Raw genomic sequence first — 12,544 nt, 5'->3', positions numbered from 1 at the left:
AAAAAAAAAAGGGGGGGTGTGTTTTTTTTGTGGGGGGGTTTTTCTCCCCCCCCCCCCCTCCTAGGACCCGGGACCCCACACCCCTTGGGGGGGGGGCCCCCTCTCCCTCCAATTTGGGGGTGGGGGAAAAGAGGGAAAAGGGACTTTTTCCCAGTTTCCCCCTCGTGGCCCTCCCCCCCCCCCCAAATCTTCCCCTTCCCCGGTGTTGGGGCGGGGCGGGGTCGTGGATTGGTGTGCTTCAATCCAAGAGGAATCAGAAGAGCAAAACAGTTTGGAAAGGCCAGAACTATTAGTGGTGGAGGGAGGAGGAAGGTCCAGAGGGTGGTAACTGGGTGAAAGGATTGCCTTTCCCTGCATGGGATCCTCACAGCCCCTACAGTCTGGCAGGCAGGAGCAGGCTGCAACCTCCACAGGCAGGTCTGGGGCTGCCAGATGCTCCAGGAAGGAGCTGAAGGAAGCTCACAAAGGCTAGCCCTCCACGGAAAGGACAGCATTAACCCCCAACTTCTCTGTACTAGAGTGCAGCAGAGTGACCTCCACTAATAGCAGTTTGCTTGTGATTCATGCTTGATCCCTGTCAGCTTCTTCTTGATGGCATCCTGGAAAACTGGCATAGAGCATTTTGCTTTTAAGGTATGAAGAATCGAGGGCCCAGAAGATAAAGACCAGGTCCTCCTTCTTGCTCTCCTTGGTCTCATAAGTTGCATCATCCAGGGTGTAGTGGCAGCTGTTCAGCAGCATCTTGACAAAGATGGCATACAGGTCACCTACAGTCTGGCCCACATCACCTACCAAGATCTCCTTTACCTTCTTCAGAATGAAATTCTTATCTTACTCAGGCAGAAGAGCACCAGCTTTTGGTTCTTTTTCATGTCCTCTGGTGTGGAGGACTTACACACCTTCATGCCATTAAACACTTTGACTCCATCATAGACAGCCACACTGGAGGTCATGTTTTTGGAAGTGAAAAGGAGACAGCCAGGATAGTCTAATAAGATGAGAGCCACTGCATTTGCTACTGGGAGCTAATTGCATGTGTTGTTGCAAATGCCAATATTTCATTTTTTGTGGCTGAGTAATATTTCATTGTTTATGTACCACAACTTTATCTAATCATCTATCAAGGGACACTTAGGTTTTTTCCATGTCTCGGTTATTGTGAATAATGCTGCAATGAACACAGGGCTTCTTGTATCTTTATAAATAATGACTTTCAATTTTTTTCAGGTAGATACCCAGAAGAGGGGATTACTGGGTCATATGGTAGCTTTAGTGTAATTTTTGAGGAAACTCCAAACTGTTTTTCATGGTGGCTGCAACAATTTACATTCCCACCAGCAGTGTGCAAGGTTTCCTTCTTCTCAACATAGTCTCCAATGCTTGTTATTTCCCGACTTATTGATAAAATCCATTCTAACAAATGTGAGGAGGTATCTCACTTACAACTAGCAATGTTAAGCATCTTTTAATATATCTGTTGACTATCTGCATATCTTCTTTGGAAAAGTGTCTGTTCAGGGCCTCTGTACATTTTTAAATAAGACTGTATTTTTGTGGAGTTGTATGGCATCCTTATATATTTTGGATATTATTTTGAATATTTACTACTTGTCAGAAGTATCTTTTGCAATTTTCTCTCATTAGGTTGGTGGCCTTTCTGTTTTGTTGGTGGTTTCTCTTCCTGTGCAGAAGCTTTTAGTTTGATGCAGTCCCATTTTTAAATATTTTTTTTCTTTTAGTTCAGTTGCCTTTGGGGTCAAGTTCACAAAAATCCCTGTGAGACCAAAGTCCCTAAGTTTAGTGCCTAGGTTTTCTATGACAGTGGAACCTTGGTTCTCGAACTTAATTCACTCCAGAAGGCTGTTTGAGAAACCATTTGCTCGAAAACCAAATCACTTTTTCTCAGAAGTAATATAAGTTGAATTAATTCATTCCAGACCCCAAATTATTCCGTTTTATGCTTTCTTATTTACAGTGCAAGTCTAAATGTATTGTTTAATCTATAAACATTTTAAAAACAAAGAGGACAAAAAATATAAATGAAAATTTAATAAAAAGCAAATGTACAGTAAAAAATGAAAATTTATAAACACACTAGTGTTAGGTCTGATCAAATAACTGAATCAACAGCCCCTCGGCTGGTAGCTGACCTTTAGACCACTTCACAACTAATATTCCCTTTTGCCTAGACCAGGGGTGGGCAAACTTTTTGACTCGAGGGCCACAATGGGTTCTTAAACTGGACCGGAGGCCCGGAACAAAAGCGTGGATGGAGTGTTTGTGTGAACTAATATAAATTCAAAGTAAACATCATTACATAAAAGGGTACAGTCTTTTTTTTTTTTTAGTTTTATTCATTTTAAACGGGCCGGATCCGGCCCGTGGGCCGTAGTTTGCCCATGGCTGGCCTAGACCATATACCACTTGCTAAGACCATTATCTTTCCCCTCAGGACTCGCCCAGAAAAAGGATCTCTGACTCCCTGTCCCTGGGTGCTGGTGCCATTTGGGGGCCCAGCCCATCTAGTTTTACAGGTGGCCTAATAAATTTATAATCCCTTACCACATTGGCCTTGTGCATACCTCTTTCGGTGACCCTAACATTTGGCATGAGAGTTCTGCGGGGAAGGGGAGCCAATGCCACACCTTCAGTCACTCTGAGTTTGCTAGTCAGAGAGCAGTAAGCAGTGGCAGCTCAACCTAGGCTTACCTCAGAATCCTACTCCGTGACATGATTGCTGTCCTTGATTAGGCCTCCCTCCCTTATGGGCCATCCTGGAATTCTTGCCAAAGTGCCTTATCCACAATATAAATTAGACAATGATTCACACTGGCACAAGAATGGAACTTTTGATTTTAACATTCTCTGGGTCTTAGCTCAAGCTCTGGCCAAAGTGCCTCATCAACAATATAAATTAGACAATGACTCACAATGGCCCAAGAATGGAACTTTTGATTTTAACATTCTCTGGGACTTAAACAATTTCTATCACTGCAATGGGAGGTGATCAGAGATCCCCTAGATCCAGGCCTTCTTTACACTCTGTAATCATCCTTCTCTGTGTTAAACCTGCTCTACTTATCAAATCCTACTTCTCCACTCAAACCCCCTTCTGCCAACTCCGAAACTTTACACTCTGAGGCTTCTGAACGTCCCTCCCCAACGTATCAGGTCCTTCAGACCCTTCCTTTGACCCTTTTGATTCTCCATTTCCCTCCAGGTCCTCAGAATTTACCTCCTTAGTGCCTCCTCCAACCACACCCATCTTTGGACTCCACCTCTTCTTCTACCCCCTCATCCTCCTTACCAAGCCCCCCTCTTACACATTTCAGGACAGCCCAGGTCCAGCCCCCTATCCTCTCCCTCCGAGAGATGGCCAGGGCCAAGGGTATTGTCCAGATACACATTCCATTTTCCATGCCTGACCTCCCATAGATTTGAGAAGCATCTTGGGTCTTTTTCCACTTACCTGACCACCTTTACAAAGGAATTTGAGTACCTGACCCAGTTCTATGACCTGACCTGTCACAACATCTACGACAACCTGTCCTCTCTAACTCCAGAGGAAAAGGAGCACATCTGGCTAGCAGCTAATGACCATGCCGATACCCTATATAGATAGAACATAGCAGTCTACCTGGTTGGTGCTGATAGGGCCCCCCAAACTGATCCAAAATGGGACTATCAGGTCAATTCTCAATTCTCCAGGGTGCCAACTCTGTAGCCATATAACCACCTGTCTCATTGCCAGACTCAAAATGGATACCACCTCCCCAGAGTGAACACCCATTTTATATCCTAATTAGCCCCCAATATATGCCACAAAGTTCAAAATAGACACAGGAACACAAACCCCTCACAAACCCCTCAAAAAGACCTGGCCTTTAATAACAGAGACAAGGAGACCCAAGTCAAAAAAAAAAAAAAAAAAAAAAGGAAAGATCAGGCCGAGGCTGAGGCCCAAAAGAAAGCCTTTCAGCTCATAGCTAAACACTAGTAAATTATCTTCAGGGGCTGAGACTGTTTCAGGTGTGTCTGGAAAGCCGATAAAGATATACACTGAGTGGCCAGATTATTATGACCACCCCATCAGTACTTTGTTGGGCCACCTTTTGCCTTCAATACTGCGGCGATTCTTCTTGGCATTGACTCCACGAGATGTTGAAAGGTGATGCGAGGAATCTGACACCATGCCTAATGAATAGTACTGTCCAGTTCTGTGAGATTTGATGTATTGTGGAACCAGCTGCCTGATGGCTCTTTTAACTTCGTCCCACAAATGCTCAATTGGATTGAGATCTGGTAATTGTGAGGGCCACCTAAGCAAGGTAAAGTCTCCCTCATGTTCTTGAAACCACTCCTGCACAGTACGAGCACTGTGGCATGGCGCATTGTCTTGTTGGAACAAGCCATCTCCATTGGGATATGCCATCAACATGATAGGATAAACTTGATCAGCAACAATACTTAGGTATGTTGTGCTATTCAGACGTTGTTCCACACAAATTAAAGGGCCCAAATCATGCCAGGAAAACATGCCCCAAACCCTAACACTGCCCTCACCAGCTTGAAGGGTTGTACTCATGCATGTGGAGTGCATGCTTTCATGCTGTTTCCGCCAAATTCTCACTCTGCCATCTGCATGATGCAACTGGAAACGTGATTCATCGGACCACATGACTTTTTTCCAATGCTCAACTGTCCAATCCTTGTTTTCCTGTGCGAATTGGAGACGTTTTATCTTGATAACTACAGACAGCAAAGGTGTTCGAACAGGCCTTCGGCTTCCATATCCCATACGATGCAGTGTATGGCTAATTTGCCTACAAATGTCAGGTGGTCATAATAATCTGGCCACTCAGTGTATTTTCCCCAGCCATTAGGGTGTAGCCGGGGTAAGCTATCCTTTTCCCATGCATTCCTAATTATGCCAGTAAGCCCTGCACCCCTCTTGGGGTGAGATCTCTTAGTATGCCTGGGGACAACTATTTCATATGTTACTATGTCTTCCCCTGGTGAATACTGAAATTAACCCTGACATTTGGGCCACTCAGGGCAGGATAGTGAAAACCATTACTGCTTCCCCAGTTCAGGTAACCTGGCTGATAAAGCTTCATTCAACAAAACCTCACAGATTCTTGGGTGAGTTGACTATCCAAAATATATTGACTGTCATGGCTCCTATCTTTAGACAGGCCCCTAATCATAGTAGTCCTAGCCTTAGTCTTCAGCCCTTGCTTATTAAACCTCCTAAACCGCTTTGTTTCTTCTTGTATTGAGGCTTTCAAGCTAAAGATGGTACTCCAAACACAACCCCAGATGGAGACAAATGCCATTTTCCATGGACCCCTAGCCTGGCCTCCTCTAATGGGACCCTGACAACTGCTCCCCCACAAAGACCACTGTCATTAGGAAATAGCCAGAGAGGTCATTGCCCCTGCTCCCAACAACAGTTGGGGTCTCCTAATCAGAGGGGAGACTGGGAGGAGTTAGCTTGACAAGTAGGCAAACAGACCAGTGGTCCAGAGGAAAACAAAGGCAGGTGGAATGTAGGCAGGGACAGACACAGCAATTTGAGCAAGCCTAACCATAGAAACCAACCATACAGAAATAACAATGTTTTCAGACTCAAGAGAGGGAGTTATGTGAAACTAGGGAGGGGCTGCAACAATAAGTTGGGCGCATAGAAACAAAGAAAGTTCAGGTCTATTGCTGGCCAAGAACACTTGAGATAACCAATAAGCTGGTGACATGGGTAGATATGGAGCAGGCTTGTAGCAAATATATACTCTAAGACTACAAGGCTTCAGTGGAAACCCATTACTATGCCCCATCCCCGTGCAGAGTCTGAATCTCCTTGTACTAAATGTTCTACAATTTTGCTTAAATCTTCTGGTCCGAGATTTCATTCTTCTGCTTCATGGGACTTGATCTCAAGAAAGGGAAGGGACCTCGGCTCACGGTTTAGGTTATCACTTGTACTCAGGAAATACCACCCCTAGACACTATCATAGCCTCCTTTTGTTCCCAGGCCTCGTCGTCACTCTGACAGAGAAGCAAGGATTTTGGCTCTGAAGGAAAACAATCCCCTTTCAGCTAAGACCTTATGCCCCTCTTTCCCTGTAAGAATTCAGTGCCAAAAATCCTTTAAAGGGGAATATAGACCCTGAGACCCCAAAAGCAAGGATGATGGGCCATGTAAGGTATAGAAACTCACTGGGCCAGAAAGCTCCAGATGCCTAGCAAGGGGCAAAACTGGGAAAATAAGAATCTCCTCCCAGGTAACCTATCCTCCCCTTTCATATCACTAGTCAGGCAGCTTATCCCCCTGATCATTTCCTCCCTAAAGAAAACATAAAGGCCTTAGTTGTATCTCAGCTCCAGAATCAGAAAAACAACAAAACCAGACAAGTGATGCTGTGGTAGCCTCAGGACCAGCTTTTACCTCCCAAGTCACTCAACAGGACCTTCTAGCCTTCACCAACCAATCTCTTGGGGAAATCATGCTGCTGTAACCCCTTGCTCCAAACATAAGAAATCTATACTGTTCCAGCAACTTCACAACCAACATTCCCTTTTGCTTAGACCATATTCCACTTCCTAAGACCACATTCCACTTGCTAAGACCATTATCTTTACACTCAGTACTCCCCCAGAGAATTATCCGCCCAAAAAAAAGACCGCCTAGAGTCCTTTAAAATTTCTGACTCCCTATACCTGTTGGTGCCATTTTGGGGCTCAGCCCATCTGGTTTTAGAGGTTACCTAATAAATTTATAATGCCTTACCACTTTGGCCTCGTGCATTTCTACTTCGGCAAACCTATCAACTAGAACTTAACTTTAATGTTGAGAACTATTAATAACTGAATACGGAGAGGAGGGATGTTATTGTTTCCAAAACCATGTCTATAAAAATGTTCTTCTAAAGTTATTTCATCTCGTTGCTCCAGTAGAACTTGCTTCAGGCTCACCGGGTCTATGTCTCACAAAAAACCTATCCAATGACGTTTATTTTTGCCTGGTTATTAGCACTTAAGTGAAGTGAAACACTGCATTGCCATTGAACAAGTTTATCACACGGTTTGCTACTTGCCAGGATGATAATTCTCAATAAACCTTTACATTTCTCCCCATTTCCCAGGCATTTGCCTAGATCTGTAAAGTAGGAATATCTTCCCTACCCTCCTCCCTCTTATGAAAACAGATCCTCAGCTGCTGTTTGTTGTTCCTCCCTCTGAAGGTCTTACAATTCCTCCATGGTCAGCTCAGTGTTGTACTACTCCACCAACTCCTCCACATCATCATCATCCACCTTGAAGCCCAAGGACTTCCCAAGACACACAATATCCTCCACAACAGACACAGCCCTAAAAGTCTCTTTCAGCAATAGACTCAAGCCACAATTTCGTCCAGGCTGATTGCATAGTATTGGAAGACACTTTCTCCCATGCTTTGTCAATGAGCCTCAAGCAAGTGAAAATATTAAAATGTTCATTCCAGAAGTACCTGGAGGTTAAATTCATTTCAGAGGTCACCTCAATACACTTCTGAAACAGTGCCTTTGTGTAGAGCCCTTTAAATTTAGAAATGAGCTGCTGGTCCATGGGCTGGATGGGAAGAGTTGTGTTAGGTGGCAAGAACCCAATAGAGATGAAACTGTACTCCTCCATCAACTCAGCCTCCAAGCCTGGAGGGTGGAAAGGAACCTTGTCCATTATAAGAAGTGCCCTGAGTGGCAAGTATTTTTCCCGGAAGTATTTCTTTAAATTTGGGGCAAACACTTCATGAATCCGCTCAATTAGATTTGCGGTGGAGTGCGGGAAACGTGTAAACTCGGGCCGATTGTAACTGCGTATTACCAAATATTTGTTTGTTTGCCGTTCACAAATATACCTACCTGCGTATGCGAACCGTTTCATACCCATTGGGGTAATAGGTATCATAAAAATCCCTTGTAAGTAGAGAACACTTTATGGCGCTGGTCGAGTACAATACCGTTAGGGTACCAATGTATTGTTTTCTCATTTTATAACCAATATCCCTGGATATCTCACCATGCAAAGAGAATAGTTATTGAGAAATACTTCTTGTGTCCGGACGTCTTTAGTTTTGAGTTTTGTGAATATTATTACGTGTTTAAACTAACTCTGATTTTGCGCGGGAAACCTAAATAATTGCCCGCGCCATCTTATATTTTGGCGGGAAATTCACCTGACACCGTAGTGATAAGAAGTGCCCTGAGTGGCAAGTATTTTTCCCGGAAGTATTTCTTTAAATTTGGGGCAAACACTTCATGAATCCGCTCAATTAAAAATTGGCCAGTTAACCAAGCTTTGCTATTAGCCCTCCACAACACATTCAACTTGTTTTTCAGAATTATTTTCTTGAAAACTGGTGGGTTATCACAATAGTAGACAAGTAGAAGCTTCAATTTAAAGTCTTCACTCACTTTCCCACATAACAATAAGGCCAGCCAGTCATTGGCTTATGTTTTGGCAATGAATTTTCCTCCTATGTGATGTAGTTCTCTAGCATTTTCTACCAGAAGAGGCCTGCCTCATCATAATTGAACACAAAATTATCAGCAACTACTTTCTTAGAACTACAGCGTCCCCATTCCTCACTACACTATAAATGCAACTTTTCATTTCTTAATTTACAAAACCGACCCTACTATCCTTTAACAAATCACTTTCTGCACCTGTTCCATGGGTGATCTCAGGAGGTCACTATGCAGCATCTTCACTTTTTCACATATCATTGTCCCTAATTGCTATCACTGACTGTTTTTCATTTATCTAAATCAGGGGTCGGGAACCATTTTTTTTTTTTTTTGCAAAGGACAATTTGGATACTTATAACATCGTCTGTGGGCCATACAAAATGATCAACTTAAAAATTAGCCTCCTGCATTTGGTCAAAAATTTAATTAACTCACCAGTAATGCCTTGGCAGGGCCAGATCAAATGATTTCTTGGGCCTTATATGGTCCTCCTCAGGCTGGACATTCTCCACCCAATCTAAATAAAAAATAATTTTTCTACCTCTTCAATTGAATGTGATCTTTGTTTCCTGAGCACTGTCACACACATGGTAACATCAGCACTCTTGGTAGCCTTTTTGTTTTAAAATTAAGCTAATCGTTGATTTTCCCATGTCATACTCAATAGCCAGATCAGACACAGGGCACCTCTGTCACACTTCGCAATTCTTTCTTTTTGAAGTTCTATTGTCATTCTCACAACTTTCCTTTTCACTTTGCTGTTAGCACTAACCTTCTTAGGACTGTGGTCATTTGGTGTCCATTTTTAATAACTAGAGGCCCAATGCACAACATTAGTGCACTGGAGGGGGGGGGTCTCAGCCCGGCCTGCACCCTCTCACAGTCTGAGACCCCTCAGGGGATGTCCGACTGCCAGCCCCAAGGGGTCCTTAGCGCCGCCACGGAGGCAGGGGAGGTTCCTGCCACTGCCACTGTGCTTGCCAGTCTTGAGCCCGGCTTCTTCCAATCCATGATCATGAAATATATTTTCATTACTTTATGTCTTCAATTCCTTTCACTAATGTATTATTAGTTCTCAGTATACAGGTCCTTCATCTACTTTGTTAAGTTTATTTCTAGATATATTATCCTTTTTGTTGCAACTGTAAATGGGATTGTTTTCTTCATTTCAATTGTGATATTTCATTGTTAGGAATATATTGGATATTTGTACCTGATTTTGTATTTTGAAACTTTAATGTATCTTTTTATTGTTTCTAAGTTTATGATGGAGTCTTTAGAGTTTCCTACATATATAATCACTTGCAAACAGTTTTACTCCATTTCCAATATGGATGCCTCTTATTTCTTTTTCTTCCCTGATTGCTCTAGCTAGAATGTTCAGTACTATGGTGAATAACAGTATCAAGAGTGGACATCCTAGTCTTGTTTCTGATTGTAAACATTTGAATGGGTTTGTTAAGTAGCAATAAGGTATATAAATGTCCAAATTTTCAGGATAGCCAAATATTTTCCAAAACAGCTGTACCAATTTACAACCCTATGGACAATAAATAAGAGTTACCACTATCGCCCTACCTAGTTTGGCTCAGTGGATAGAGTTTCAGCCTGCAGACTCAACGGTACCAGGTTCGATTCTGGTCAAGGGCACATGCCTGGGTTGTGGGCTCGATCCCCAGTGGGGGGATGTGCAGAAGGCAGTTGATCCAAGATTCTCTCAACATCAATGATGTTTCTAACTCTCTCACCCTCTCCATTCCTCTATGAAATCAATAATATATACATATATATGTATATACACATATATAATTTATATTTATATTTTAAAGTTACTACTATCCTATCTAAACCTTCTTGAGCCCTTGGTTTTGCCAGAGCAATTTTTAGCAATGTAATGGATACAGATGTTTATCTCCCTGTCACAATTTGCATTTCCCTAATTATTACCATCTTTTTGTCTGCTTCATAATGTTTTAGTACTATTTTTATTTCTCCTCTGTTAAATCCTCTGCTTACATTCTTGGGCCAGTTACCAGGTATGATATTACTACTATCTTTTAATATTTAATATTTATTGGCTATACATGTATCCTTGTCTGCAAGATTCCTGGTTATGTCTTGCTCTTTCGTTTCTGTTGGGTGGCCTTTTCTAATTTAATTTTTTTATGGTACTTAATAAATTGTATCTAACAATCCTTAGTCAATCCTTTGTTATATGAGTTGCAGGTATGTTTTGTGGCTTGACTTTGCTCCTCCTGACTTTAACACAAACAAATTCTTCTGTTCTTTTTTTCTTTTCTTTTATGGCTAAAGCTGAATATATTTTATTTGAGAAATCCTTCCCAACCCCATGGTAATGTGTGGAATAGTGAGGCCTCTGGTGGTAGAGAAACCTTCTTCTGTTCCACGCTATCTATGGGCATGGAGCTGTACCACAGCAGTACAATGATAAAAATACTTATTAGGAATGAAGATCTCAGAAAGAATATACACAGGCTTACCACAGAAATATTCAATGTTTGTTTACGAACAACCACAATAAAACAAGTATCACAATAAAGTTAGTCACATGAATTTTTGGATTTCCCAGTGCACATAAAAGTTATGTTTAGTATACACTGCTGAAGTCTAGTATGTTATAGCATTGTTAAAAAAGTGTACATATGGTAATTAAAAAATACTTTGTTGTGAAAAAATACTAACCATTATTTGAGCTTGTAGCAAGCTGTAATCCTTTTTCTGGTGGAGGGTCTTGCCTTGATATTAATGGCTGCTGATTTATCAGGGTGGTGATTGCTGAAGGATGACACATGACTGTGGCAACTTCTTAAAATAAAACAAGTTTGCTGCATTGATTGACTCTTCCTTTCACAAAGGATTTCTCTGTAGTATGTGATGCTGTTTCATAGCATTTTACCCACAGAAGAAGTTCTTTCAAAACTGGAGTCAACTCTCTGAAACTAACCTGCTACTTTAACAACTAAATTTATGTACTATTCTACATCCTTAGTTGTCATTTTAACAATCTTCACAGCGCACTCACTAGGAGATTCCATCTCAAGAAACTTTCTTTGATAACCCATAAGAAACAACTCATCAAAGTTTTATCATGAAATTGCAACAATCCAGTCATATCTTCAGGCTCCATTTCTAATCCTAGTTCACTTGCTATTTGACATCTACAGTTACTTTCTCAACTAAAGTCTTTTTTTTTTTTACTTTCTACTTGAGTTTTTTTTTTATTGCTAAAAGTATTACAAAGGGTATTACATATGTGTCCCCCCTCCCCCCCGCCCTTAACAATCCCCTGGCCTCCCTTACCCCCAGTGTCTTATGTCCATTAGTTATGCTTATATGCATGCATACAAGTCCTTCGGTTGATCTCTTACCCCCCTCCCTCCTGCCCCCCAACCCTCCCTGGCCTTCCCACTGCAGTTTGAAAATCAGTTTGAGGAAGCTCTGCCTCTGTATCTATTATTGTTCAAAAGTTTGTAATGGTCTTTATTATCCATGAATGAGTGAGATCATGTGGTATTTTTCCTTCATTGACTGGCTTATTTCACTTAGCATAATGCTCTCCAGTTCCATCCATGCTGTTGCAAATGGTAAGAGTTCCTTCTTTTTTACAGCAGCATAGTATTCCATCGTGTAGATGTACCACAGTTTTCTAATCCATTCATCTACTGATGGGCACTTAGGCTGTTTCCAGATCTTAGCTATGGTGAATTGTGCTGCTATGAACATCTGGGTGCATATATCCTTTCTGATTGGTGTTTCTGGTTTCTTGGGATATATTCCTAGAAGTGGGATCACAGAGTCAAATGGGAGTTCCATTTTTAGTTTTTTGAGGAAACTCCATACTGCCTTCCATAGTGGCTGCACCAGTCTGCATTCCCACCAGCAGTGCACAAGTGTTCCTTTTTCTCCACATCCTCTCCAGCACTTGTCATTTGTTGATTTGTTGATGATAGCCAGTCTGACAGGTGTGAGATGGTACCTCATTGTTGTTTTGATTTGCATCTCTCGGATGATTAGTGACT

The 12,544-nt window shown here is 42.0% G+C and overlaps 1 protein-coding gene and 1 pseudogene across 1 annotated transcript in view; both read right to left on the bottom strand.

Moving 5' to 3' along the window:
* The window catches only part of ATF7IP2 (activating transcription factor 7 interacting protein 2), a 107,939-nt gene that overhangs the window by 71,676 nt on the left and 23,719 nt on the right, over positions 1 to 12,544 (bottom strand). The gene's annotated exons all lie outside the window — the stretch shown is intronic.
* LOC102436999 lies at positions 460 to 953 on the bottom strand (annotated as a pseudogene).

Source organism: Myotis lucifugus, unplaced genomic scaffold, assembly GCF_000147115.1.
Source record: "Myotis lucifugus unplaced genomic scaffold, Myoluc2.0 scaffold_176, whole genome shotgun sequence".
NCBI classification, from domain to species: domain Eukaryota; kingdom Metazoa; phylum Chordata; class Mammalia; order Chiroptera; family Vespertilionidae; genus Myotis; species Myotis lucifugus.
Note: the sequence above shows the minus strand (reverse complement) of the source record. Positions and strands in the feature narration are given on the sequence as shown.